General features: G+C 32.7%; 1 pseudogene; it reads right to left on the bottom strand.

The window, feature by feature from the left end:
* Positions 1-4,972: 4,972 nt before the first annotated feature.
* On the bottom strand, positions 4,973-7,241 carry LOC128179980 (uncharacterized; annotated as a pseudogene).
* Positions 7,242-13,805: the final 6,564 nt, after the last annotated feature.

The following is a 13,805-nucleotide window of genomic DNA, read 5'->3' on the forward strand; positions in this document are numbered from 1 at the left end:
GAAATTCTATGATTAAGTTTAATGCATGAAATGTTTTTACAAAAGGTTGAATAAATTTGGTTCTGTGAAATAATTTAATAATATATATATATAAAAATGAAAGTTTTGCTGTTCAATTTTTGCAAAACTATCAAACTATTTATAGACAGTATAATTATAAAATTTTTTATCATTTTAAAACAACGCAAATATTTTGACACATTGAATATTCATAAATATACATGTAATAAAGCAGAGCAACACGAACCTCTAAAAAGATAGAGGTGGGATCAGGCGCCGAGGAAGAGTAAAGCATTCCCTGTTGACCGATTGCACCCACCTGGCTCATCGTCACAATTTGACGTTATGATCGAGGTAAATGTCATAATAGGGAAAATAAAAAACGTTGATGACTTGGTTTGCTTGTGGTGGTCAAAATACAAACCTTGAGCAAACACAGGAGGTGGGATCATGTGCCTAGGAGGAGTTAGCATCCCCTGCCGATCGGTCGTTTAAGAAATTGTTCGTATGTAGAGCATGCTCTTGCATAACGAATATGCTGAGAAACATAAACCCCATAAGCAGGTGATGATAATGAATTGCTTCGTAAGTAAGGGAAATTGATGATGAAAAAAAAAGATGAAAATCATTCTGTTGATTTTATAGGTTTTTTTGTTAGGTTACCGCTAACGTCTTTAATATCTTAATGTCTCACAATATGTGGTATCTTTTCATTTCAAGTTTACTGGGATATACTGAATTAACATGAGAGTGAAAGTAACTTGTTAATGAATAAAACATGATCAAAATATCTAAATGTCAGGATATGGTCACAGTGAGTGTTTTATTATTTTCTTGCACAAGCTTTTGAATAGTTTCTGTTTCTTATGAATATAAAAATAAGTCAGCCAAACGAGGAGCACAATTTGTATCCATGGAAATTCCTACTGATTGTTGGAAGACCTGGTCTCCAAAAGCTACATAGATGGTGTCTATCTAAAATTACAGCTTCCTTTTAATGTCAACTTCTAGTACTGGTGCAATCAGAATGGTTTTTTAACAAATTTTTTAGACTTTCAATAACAAGTAAGAAATTGGTTGTATAAATCGTTGAGAAATCGTAAGAAAGATGTTAATATTACCAATAAAATCATTTTTTGATGATTCATTCGAGTTGTGTTATGAATAAATAAATAACTTCAGAACCCACTTACGCGCACGCATTGCATGACGAAAAGGTCATTATACTTTCAATATTGATAAGACACTTAAAGGTAAGACAGTGAATGAGTTATAACACAACAAGCAGAAGTACCTATAGGCTTTCGTAATAGAATCCTCAGTTGTTATAATTCAAACTTTTATTGCCTAATTTAAGGTCTCCCGTTTCCAACGGAAGACCTTATTATTTTCGTATTGTTTTTTCTACTTCTTATTTTTTTTCCACAAATTTTGTGCACGCAATATCTCGAAAACTTTTCGGTCGATATCGACCATTTTTTCACAGATGATTGCCAGAAGTCATAAATCTTGAATTTTTCTGAAATTTTGAAATCGTCACTTCCGGTTCCGATTCACGACCAATTTTGTGCAGAAATAAACTCAAAGACTATTAGAGATATGAATATGAAATTTTCAGGATAGGTAGACTTTAGTTCGAAGGTGTGCAGAATGTAGTTTTTTGGTGCAAGTGGCGCCATTTCTTTGAGCTCGCTTAGGCTCGAAAATTGGGTACGAATTTCGAATGATCAAAATTTTCATACGTTTTGATTTGTATCTTTTTATGACTTGACATTTTGTAAAGACATATATTATAAAAGAGGTAGAGAATCAAAAGTTCTATCCAACAAAATTAAGACATTGGGGCTGGTCTCTTTAATTAGGGGCCAAGACACTCGTAAACTCTTTTACAAATAACTTTAAAACGATAAAGATTTTGTGATGCATTATAGAAGCAAAGTTGTTGATCGTTACAATATTTATTAGGTAAAATTATTGCCACGCCCATTTATTACGTAATTAGGGATTTTTAGGGACCAAAATACATAAACTTGGACGCAATATATCTAGAGAAGGAGACATATTTTGTTAAGCATTGAAGAAGAGAAAATATTTGCATTGATGATTCTAATCGATTCCATTACTCAAAACACCAATGTCTGTGCCCATTAAGGATCTAGAGGGCTGGCCCCTAAAATATTCAATCATTAGTATCTCAAAAATGATCAACAATTTTAGATAGGTGTAAGAACAAAAAATGTTAGTATTTGTACGACCTTTCAAATGAACTCAAGAAAAAGGGGCAAGCCCCTTAAAATTAGGGGCCAAGACTCTCGTAAACTCTTTTTCAGATAACTAAAAAACGATAAAGATTTTGTAATGCATTATAGAAGCAAAGTTGTTGATCGTAACAATATATACCAGAAAAACCAATTGTCACGCCCATTTATTACGTAATTAGGGATTTTTAGGGGCAAATTACTAAAACTTTGACACAATATATCTAGAAAAGGAGACATTTTTTGTTAAGCATTGTAGAAAAGAAGATTTCTGTATTGATGATTCTAATCGATTCAATTAATAACAACACCAATTTCTGTGCCCATTAAGGATCCAGAGGGCTGGCCCCTAAAATATTTAATCATTTGTATCTAAAAAATGAACAACAATTCTAGATAAGTGTAAGAACAAGCAATGTTATTATTCGTGAGACCTTTCGAATAAAAAGGGCTGGTCCCTTAAATTAAAGGCTAAGACACTCGTAAAAATTATTACACATACCTTAAAGGGGCATGGTCACGATTTTGGTCAAAAATTATTTTTTCGATTTTAATATTTACAATGCTTCAGTAAGGCATTTTTAATAGGCAACCGAAATTTGAGGATCAATCGTTAAGTAATAAGTAAGTTACAGGGCTTAAAATTCTTTGCTATGTAAACAAACCGTTTGTTTACATTTTGAATGTTGAAGTGAAAATTCTAGTTTTAGACCTAAAATGAATGTGTTTAAAGTTAGAAACTGTTTATTAATACTTAAAATGAATAAAAAGATAGACAATTCAGCTTGAAAAGGGGTTTTACTGGTATATTAAACCTATGTAAACAAAAACAGGGCAAGAGCCTTGTTTACATGACAAAGAATTGTGAGCCCTGAATCTTGCTTATCGCTCCACGAATGACTCTTAAAACTCATTTGATCATTAGGAATGCATTTCTAAAGCATTGCAAATAATAAAAACAGAGAAATAGAATTTGACCAAAATCGTGACCATGCCCCTTTAAAAACGATGAAGTTTTTTTAAATGCATTATAGAAACAAAGTTGTTGATCGTAACAATATCAGTTTGTAAAACTATTTTCCAAAACCATTGATGACGTAATTAGGGATTTTAGGAAACTAAAATCTTAAATCTTTAATATGCTGTATGTGAAAAAGCAAAACTCTTTGTTAAGCATTTTAAAGGATATTGACAATCTATACATTATCTGCAAGGGAGTAGTTGAGTGGGAATTTTGAAATTTCATTGATATTTTAATCGTATCGCTTAAAAATTGAACGGAAGACCTACTCGTTACTCGAATATATATATATATATATATATATATATATATATATATATATATATATATATATATATATATATATATATAAAAGACAGACAGACAGGGAGTTTTGAACGCAGTTATAAATGTTGATGACTGAACAGCCTTAAGGTAGAAAATTAGACAACAACACACACTAATTAATTTTTTTAACAAACAGGATCTAGCCCATTGCAAAATTCTAAAACGTTTGTCAGGTGTTATAATCACAAATAGCAACAAAATTACGTGTTATGCAGATAAACCGGATAAGTACTAATTACAGCCATATTTCATGTCTAATTTTGATGAATTTGTTAAGCTGACCATGTGTTCACAATTCTGCCGAGTGTTGTTCCCTGGTGACAGAATAATTACGCAATATCATCCAGTATCCGTGTGACAGTGGGAAGGGAAATGGATTGCAGAAAATAACAGGAAATAACCAAACAAATAAAGGTAAGCCTATCATGAAATCAGCAAAAAAAACCAAAAAACAAAAACAAACAAACAAAAAAAACCCCCAAAAAACCCAACTATGGAACTGTAGTTAATAATATACATGTTGAAAGCATAGGTTAACAAAACGGTGGTTAAATCTAAATTAATATTACTTTATTTTGGAAATGATACAGACATTATCTATATTTTTTTTATTAAAATTGAAAAAATAAAGTGGGAAGGGGGGTATATAAACACAGCCCAGGAGCCGTGCAGATTAATTGTTGATCTGACAGACTAGGGGAAAATTTAACGAGAAAACATGGAACTTCTAGTTAAATGTGTCGTTCTTTGTAGTCTGTTCATAGCGGGTATGACATCTGCAGAATTTTCAAAACCTTTTAATTAATTGCATTTATAATTTATTGCCGTCGGATAGGTTCATGTGTTCTGCTCTTTTGGACAATAAGCTCCTTATATAAAGGTCTTGAAAAAAAAGAAGCACTCACTAGATACGATCGTAAAATATTCAATCTTGTTTATCTAAAAAATGAACAACAATTTTAGATAGGCCTAAGAACAAAAAATGTTGGTATTCTTGAGAACTTTCGAATGAATTCAAAAAAAGAGGCTGTCCCCTTCAATTAGGGGCCAAGATAGTCATAAAGTTTTTTACACATACCTCAAAAACGATCAAGATTTTATAATATATTATAGAAACAAAGTTGTTTATCGTAACAATATCAGTTAGTAAAACTCATTGCCACACCCATTGATGACGTAATTAGGGATCTTAGAGGACTTAAATCTTAAATCTTTATTGCGCTGCATGTGAAAAAGCAAAACACTTTGTTAAGCATCTTAAAGGATAATAACAATTGTATACATTATCTGAAAGGGAGTGGTTGAGGGGGAATTCTGAAATTCATTGATATTTAATCGTATTGTTTAATCAAAGTACTGAAAGACGGTGGCGTGAAAAGTTGGGTTGGTTTATCAAGATGCTACTGTTGTCTGATTTCTTTAGGTATGGTAAAACAACAAAATGAAATCAAGAGGCAAATGTTTATTGAACACATAGCTAGGTTTGATAAAAGATGAAGAACTTTTAAATAACAATACAGAATCTTGTATATTTGAGAGTATATCAGTTTGGAAAATAGAGATAAACAAAATAATGGAAGTTTATGTATTATGAGATATATATAAAGAATAGTTAACATTATAATGATTTACACAAAGGTTTTTTATTTTGGTTATGTTATTAGAGTGGATTGGGAGAATTAGTTTTTCTAAGATGAACTGAATGTCAACTGGTATATTGACAATGGCAATGAAAATTTGGCACAAATTATTTGGCAGTATGTTCTTTTAATATTAAGAACATGTACACATTTCAAAGAAAGAAATGGATGAATTGTAAAATGGCATGCAGAGATTATAGTCTGTAGCGTATTTCGTGATCAAGTTGCAATACATTTCACTTATCTTTCAGCAAGATAATTATTGCTTAGATTTTGTGCTGTGTATGTAAACTATAACTAAACTACTAGAATATGCCTCAAGTAAGGGTAGTATCAGAAACAAAAAAAGTAAAGTATAAACAAACATGTTCTATATATAAACACACTATATATCTATGTCAAAGAAATAACCATATGTGAATGTCTCTTATAGACTGAACAATTGAGTTATATGGTTATGCAGATGAAAACAACAAAAATACAACTAAAACTAACAATATGCATCAAGTAAGAGTATTACTAAAATGGGAAAAGTAAAGTAAAAACCAACATAATTAACAGAAATCAATCTGTATATCCCAAATGAAGATTGGATGAAAGGGTCATATGGTTTTTTGAAACAAAAACAATAAAAGTAGACTAACTATCAAAGTTAACAAAATTAATTAACTTGTATAACCACTGTGTGCATGCAAAGTTAGAAAAGCATGTACCGGTATTTCTGTAAACAGTTACTGTTTGCATTTGCTCATTAAATATTTACAACCAGAAATTAAACTAGATCTATATACAGTTATGGTGTTTCAGAAAAGGTAAAAATAAGTGAAATATTACAAATTTAATAAACCTGTTTGCAAATGTCAATTTGAAGAGATGTCATGATAGCTAATCAATAATCATACTGACTTTTTTTAATAGTAATTTAACAGTTCTTACAAAAAGTATTTATTTTGATATGGTTTGAATGTAGGAATGTTGGCAAGTGTTTATAACAATTCAAAGGAAATGACTGTTGTGCCGTTGATGACAAGCTTCACAGGGAAGAGACGTTTGTCAACAATCATATTTTCTAGCTGTTGTAAGTTGAATGTTCCGGCTTCTTCCACATATCTTTGAACTTTGGTACGAACCATGTCAAGATCCACAATAAAGTCTTTATATATGTCATCTTCCTTGACACACATTTCACAGTGGGTGTCCGTCATTGACAGAGCTTCGACATTTCCGGTTACAACCATATCTTTAGGTTGTACAGCCTGAAACAATGAAGTATTCATTTGTTATTATACATAATATGCATAGCTGATATTTTTTGGCATGATTAAAGTACATTATTTTTTTTCCAATCTTGTGTAAATTTACAATAAACTAGTACTATGCTTGGATTTTGAATACATGTAAATGCAGCTGAATGTATCAAGCTATTGTTACCTTGATGGTGGTGTTTCTTGTGGAGTTGAGACTCTTCTTTCTGAGATATTCAGATACAAGACAATGAGTAACTTCAATGTATTGCCCTATCTTCAAGTCTTGTTCACTCAGCTCTCTCCAAAGAGTTCCATTGTCTGTCCATTCTCTTCTAAGGTCAATGCTCTAATCTTAGTGTCCTTCTGGGCAACTTTCACTGTTTTGATTGCTTCATCCTGCAAAGAAAATCAATTGAAAAGTAAACTATAGGGGTATAATTCAATACAAGTACAATTGTTTTTAATTTCATTTGATTATGAATTATGATTTTAGATGATTTTTAACTTTAATATCAAGTTGAGTTACGTACACGAATAATTTGCCCTTGAACAGTCAGGATTTCTCTAACAGGCGATGACATTGCATCCTTCAAGGTTTTTGTAGGTGATGGTGGCATGATTATGGTAACTGCTTTTTCCTTTAAAGATTCTGGCACTTGTATAGCTGGTCCTGCCATAATTTTTGATTGTTTGGACAGTACAAGTCGACTTCCTTACAAAATGAAATTTCTTATTTGTAGGGTCCTTCCGTCTTTGATAGTTGGCATTTTTGCTTCATCACTAAGAGTGACAAGCATGGCCTCAGTTCCATCAGCAACACTAAAGTTCAAGATAGAACCCTTTTCTCCATTTTGCATTGGTAAAGGTGGCCAGGTTTGATGGCTGTTGCTTTAACCAAAGCATTGGGATATGGAAGGGAATCTCCTGACTTCATTTTTTGCAACTCTGCCAAAGTTTTGTGCAGCATCTGAAATACAGAAATAAATTAAGAGTCTTGAAGAATGTCTATAGAAACTTAATATAATGGTCTTGTACGATGGTAATAGATTTACAATGTTGAGTATTTTAATATTGCAGACAATTGATTATTATTGTTTTATATTTTGAACTCATTATGCATATTTGTAAGAGGTGAGATTGTTTTAATTATTATGTGTTTTTTTTTTAGCTGAAATGCAGTAACGCGTAATATAATAAGTTTTTAAAATGGCAAATACACAACAATGGGTTTATGGTCTGAATAATATGATTCCAGAGAAGCACATGAAATTTCAGCAGAACTATTTAAGTTGGTATATACATGATCAAAACAACTTCCATAGTCAGTTGTAGAACTATGCATTATTTGTCTGATATTTAAATGTTTCAAATTTGAAGAGAGATCTCTTTGGGTAAAATAATCTATGTTTGTATCACCCATAATGAGAAAAGGTTGACTAGTATCTAATAAGTTCAAGACTGAAACCAGAAAACAACAAATATTGGTGATGGTGGCAAACTTTGGGGGACAATATATGAAAATAATTTGAACAAGGTCACTGTTTTTCATAAGTATTGCCTTTACTGTTTGAACGCCATTTAAAACTGCTTTTGACACATTGATCAGTGGATATTTGGAGTAAATAACTGAACCATAAAATGGCCGCATTGTATGAGAGGATTCTTCTTCATCAAAACGATATATATGAAAACCTGGTAACAAATAATTTTCACTGTTGTCACTTGCTTTTAATCTGCTTTCTGTAACAGCTACAATATCGCCTGACAGAATGTTTTTTTTCCGACAATAAGTCACTTATGTGCAAATGCAACGACCTGCTGTTGTGATATATAATTTTCAAATCTGAGGTTATGTTTTCAAGAATAGGCAGGCAGGTCCACAATGCTGCATGATTTCTCATACGTTCCATTTCACAAACAACATTTCCTGAAACTCCTATTTTTTCTTCATTTAGAGACAAAATGTGCAAATCTTGCAGTTTTCGAACTCTACTTAGACCGACATATTGAATGTGATCTAATTTCCCTTTTCCTAAATCTAGCACAACATTATTTAATGTAGAACCCTGTGCTTTATGTATTGTTTTTGCACATGCTAGTCGCAGTGGAAACTGTCTTCTTGTGACATGACAGGATTTGTGTCTCCCGACTGTGAACTTTTTAGTCACTTCAAGAATGGGTGTCCAATCTTTAGAGATATCTTCAGAATACAGATTACAGTATTTTTGTCGTGCAGAAAATCCTATTACTGGGTCATCAAATAATACCCATACAATACTGCACCTGTTTGAACCTATTACTCTGTAATCTAATTTCTTCACTATGCATGGACTTCCATTTGGTAACCCATCTTGGACATTGATATTGATGCAAACCTCAGCAGGTAAATCGGTCACCAATTGCAATTTTTTACATAGTCCCATGGTTTTAGATGGATCATCAGATACTTGAAGGAGTATTGCATTTTTTATTTCAGAGGACACATCTCCAGTAACAGCATCAAGTGCCGTCACAATACATTTGTCATTTGAATCTGCTTTTTCATATGCTTGACTATTATGAAAATTCACCTTGACATTGGTTGTAAACAAGTGTGGAATTGAATTTAAATTTTGGATTTCTTCTGTGCAGATTCTCGTTCTCAGCACGTTTATATCATTGTCATTGTGCTTTCCTTCTCTTAGTCTATTTAGTAATTCAGCAAAGTTTTTATCTTCTTTTTGCCTCATAATTTCTGTTAATTCAAAGACTCGAAACAAATCAGTCCATAAATTTGTTGCTAATGGTCCATAACCTTCAGTGAGATTTTCAAATATCCAGCCATCAAATACAGGTTTAAGCTGGAATAAATCACCAATAGCTATGATGTTAATACCTCCAAATGGAACACCTTTTGCAAAAATCTCTTGCAGCCTTAATAAAGACAATTTTCAAGCTGCGAAACTTTACTCTCATATCGTCAAGTTGCTGTACATCAAGAGGTTTGTACTTCAAATTTTGGTTTGCTGGAATGCAGAAAAGAGAATGTATAGTTTGCCCTCCTATGTTGTATGCAGCTTTACCTGTTGGTGCACATAACACCGCCTTAACCTCATCACATTTCTCTGCTTCACGTTTGGCATAATAACGAACAATTGCCTGAAATAGGCAGGTTGTTAACAAACTTTATCCCACACCAGCACCACCTGTTAAGAAGCTATGAATTAGTAGATCATTTGTTTTAATCTTATGAAGTATGTGGTAAAAAAATATTTTCTGATTTTGATTTAAACTTCTTGCAAGGAGTTTATATTCCTTATCACTCAGCATGTTTACTGATATATCATCAGTCTCCACTTGTTTTCTGGCTATGCCTAAATCAAAACCTAAGTCATACTCCATCTGTGCAAATTTTGGGTTAAAACAACCATGATTTAAGCACAAGTTTTCATCTTCTTGAAAGTCAATTTCTTCATTATGTTGTACTTCTGCAGCAACAATATGATCAACATTACTCAATAAATCATTCATATTGTTTTCAACAACGTCAACTATACCCCTGTCTGCTTCATAAGGCAATTTGTTTTTCTTTATTTTTTCCTGTTGCTGATTAAAATGTGATTCAAAAGAGGTATGATTTCCAATTAGATCATTTTCTTCATTTCTCCATGGATAAAACAACATGAGTTGTTCTCGGAAATAGTTTTCTGAATCTTGTTCCTTGTTGTATCGAACATATCTGATAACTTTTTGAGTTTTCCTTAGTTTAAAAATAGAACCATCTTTCATATGGTATTCTTTTTGACTATTTGAATTGTCTTCATCACTAATTGACACATCACTGTTGTCTTCATTCATTTCCTCATATTCATCCTCTGGTAACAACTCTTCAATATTGTTCTGTTTTTTGTCTTTAGGAGGTGGCACAACATCAAATGTTGACACAAAATCAGCTAAGCAATAGTTCTGCAGAACACCTGGCCTTCTTTTATAACGTTTTATCCAGTTGTCTGACTCAATATTTGTTGAATTTTCTGGCATATCTTGAAGAACTTCAAGAGACTTCAATAAAAATGTGCGATTTTCTGGATCACATGTATTTATAAACACAACATTTCTACTACTTGATCGTAATGGCATTTGCAAAAGCAAATATGATGCCTCTTGAGCACATATTTCTACATGTGTGAGGAATTTGTTTCCAATTTGTCTTATTTGCTGCTTTAAAGATAAATTTCCCTTCCTTGCCTCTTCACAAGCATCATGAAGTAAATTAGACATTCCTCTCTGGGACTTCGAAATATACGACACAATATATGCTGCACAAGCATATGCATCAAGAATGAACTGCACATCTATGTTAGCTTCCCATGACCTCAACAATATCTGATTGTATGGGTTTATTCTTATTTCTGCAATGCTGCGACGCAAAAATACCTTCGGAGACTTTAAAGAAGACCGTATTGCCAAAATGTAATCTTCCTTTGTCAAATTTATCATTGTCAAAAATTCATCAAAACTCATTGCATTGCACAATTTAGAATCATTGAGCAGTTCACATATTTTCCTGTAATTTTGCTGTACATCTGCATTCTGTTCAAATTTGTCCTCCTCCAATGGTTCTAAAATGATGGTTTCTGGCATTGGAGGCAAAGGAAAATTAAAACGACAAATATTCTTTCCTGCTTTCTTGCATGTTCTAGCATGCCTGTGTGTTTGATAATTGACAAGTTCCGCAATATTTTCATTTTTGAAACAAGTGGAATGTTGATCAATTAAGTTTTGAATCTCTTCATTAGTTGACTTTCCATACACAGGTGCATTTTCTATCCAAAGAAGCAAATGGATGTGTGGAGATCCCCTTTGCTGAAACTCAACACGAAAGAAATGGTCAACAATTTTTCCTAAAGGACTGCAGTCACCTTTCAAAATTTTGGACATAAATATCTGAAACCTATGGCTAAAATATCTCGAACAAGTTACTGGATCTCTTTTAATGAGTTCACATTTCTCGATCCAAGTCAATTCATCAACATTTGACTCAGTTAGTTCTGCATTGTTCAAACTTTTGCTCAATATCTGAATCAAATTTTTCCATTTTGTTTCTGCAGCTGAGAAAGAACAAAACCATGTTGGAATACCAAGCTGTCTTATCATTGCAAAAACATCTCTTTTTGCACTTTCCCAATATGCTGGCGATCCTCTTAATGTTCTCAAGACTCTATACCCTTCATTTAATTTAACAATGTTATCAAACGAAGTAGGATTCAAAACATGACCAGCTGTTATTTTTTTGCCTTCGCTTTTGCACTTTCGCATTGCAAGTGTCACTTTGTCCTGAATTTACTTTATCTGTAATTTTTTTAACTTGAAAAAAAGGTTGGGCATTGAACATGCTGCTCGGCGATCTTGGGATCTTAACTCCCATTTGCAAATTGAACTGTAAGTAACTGGCACCGTACGATTTTTGTTAGACATTCTTCTCTGACCACAGTATATAGTTGGAAATGCTAAATATTCTGCATCTGGATCTTGATACAACCCAAGAGGTGTTTGGTTTTCACCTGGTGCAAATGACATTGTCTTATTTAATGATCTTACATCTGCAGGATGCAGCAACGTGTCTGTATTTCCAGTAAGTCTACTTTCAAAATTTGGATCTTCTGTCCATTCATCAACATCATCTTCATCTTGCAAAGAATTGGTCTCATTTTCCAATTCATTTGTATAAGATGTGTTCTAACAAATCGTAGCATTTTCACCTGATTTTTGCTCAGTAGCATAAAACTCTCTCTGTTCTTGTAAAATGTCCCAGTTTTCTCTTATTGATATCCCTTCATTTCGAAACAATTCACTGTTTTCTAAAAGCCACTTAAGTGCATTCATACATTTGTTTGGTCGTATAGCCTCATACAAAACATGGTGCTTATAACTCAACTTTCTTTTTAATTTCACTTGAATTGTTTCAGTTTCAGCTAACGTCCGTGGTAAAGATTTGACAGTAGTGTTGACATCTGAAGGAACATTAACAACATTCCCACGTAAACTCTTTTGTCCTCCTCTTGGTTTTTCCATCAACTGCATAAATGGAATTCTTGGACTAATGAGACGCTCTTCCATTTCAGTAATATTTAATTCGGGAGGTTTCGGGGGAAATTCTAATCCATTCACAACTGCTAAAGCTGGTATTTTACCAAGTTTTAAGTATTTCTACAAGTATGGCAAATCCATTCTGTATTGTTTGCACTTTTGATACCTTGCAAACATTTGTGTGCTATATCTAATGTATACAGAAACTGAGCCTTAGAAACACCATCCCTAAACCAAGTTTGTGTACAGCAAGAGCAAACAAATAATGGACCTTCCTTTACTAATTGTTTAAAATTCATTACTGCAATTTCCTCAGTTTGTTCAAGTCCTTCCCTTAAAGGGGTCACATTAGAACAACTTAAACATCATTTTCAATCTGGCAATCTGAATTGCTACTTATTTCCCCAACTTCTGGTAAATTTAAACTATCAACATAGTTTTCAATAACAAAATTTTGGGTTCCTCTCTTATTCCAAACGTCATTATCCATTTTTTCAGTTTTCCCTTTTTTTCTTAATGAATGATCTTGACATTTAGGATTTCTATTCTCATTATGTTCTGACCAACATCGTTTCCTCGACTGTGTTCTATTTTCTCCTAATGACAAGTCACTTTCACTGCAAATGCGTGTTACAGGTTTTCTTGGTTTGTTGGAAAGAGTCTTAAAACAGAAGGCATTGATTTCATACTGCACATTATCCAAACTTATGCAAGACAAAGACATACACAGATGTCGTAGAAAATTGCAAAGAGCTTGAAAACAGTTGTGTATTGTCATAGTACACTTTCCATCAGGGTCGCAAAGCCCATCATTTCCTCTATTATGAGCATCAAACACAAAAAATCTGTCACCTCTTTGTTTCAAAGCTATTGCTGCTGAATGAAAAATCAGAATACAAGCATCATATTTTGCAAATGACATATTCAAACTGTTTTCTAATGAAAAACCAACCTTTTCTCCCACAGTTTGTGCCATGTTGCCAAAATAAGTCTGTCTGACAAATGATGAAATATATTTATTTCTAAATTCAATGTGATTTGTTAGTTCAGAAGCTAATAAAAATGAGTTTGATTTAATGATTAAATTATACAAAACATCTCCAGTCTCCAAAACTGAATGAAGATCATGTTTTGTGAAAGATGCGTTTCGTAAAAATGACAAAATAATAGAAACATAAAACTGTTTGTCACACATTGTTTTCCCCTTGAACTGATTGGGAAGATTTCCGCACATTGAGAATGA

The sequence above is a fragment of the Crassostrea angulata genome, chromosome 4 (genome assembly GCF_025612915.1).
Source record: "Crassostrea angulata isolate pt1a10 chromosome 4, ASM2561291v2, whole genome shotgun sequence".
NCBI classification, from domain to species: domain Eukaryota; kingdom Metazoa; phylum Mollusca; class Bivalvia; order Ostreida; family Ostreidae; genus Magallana; species Magallana angulata.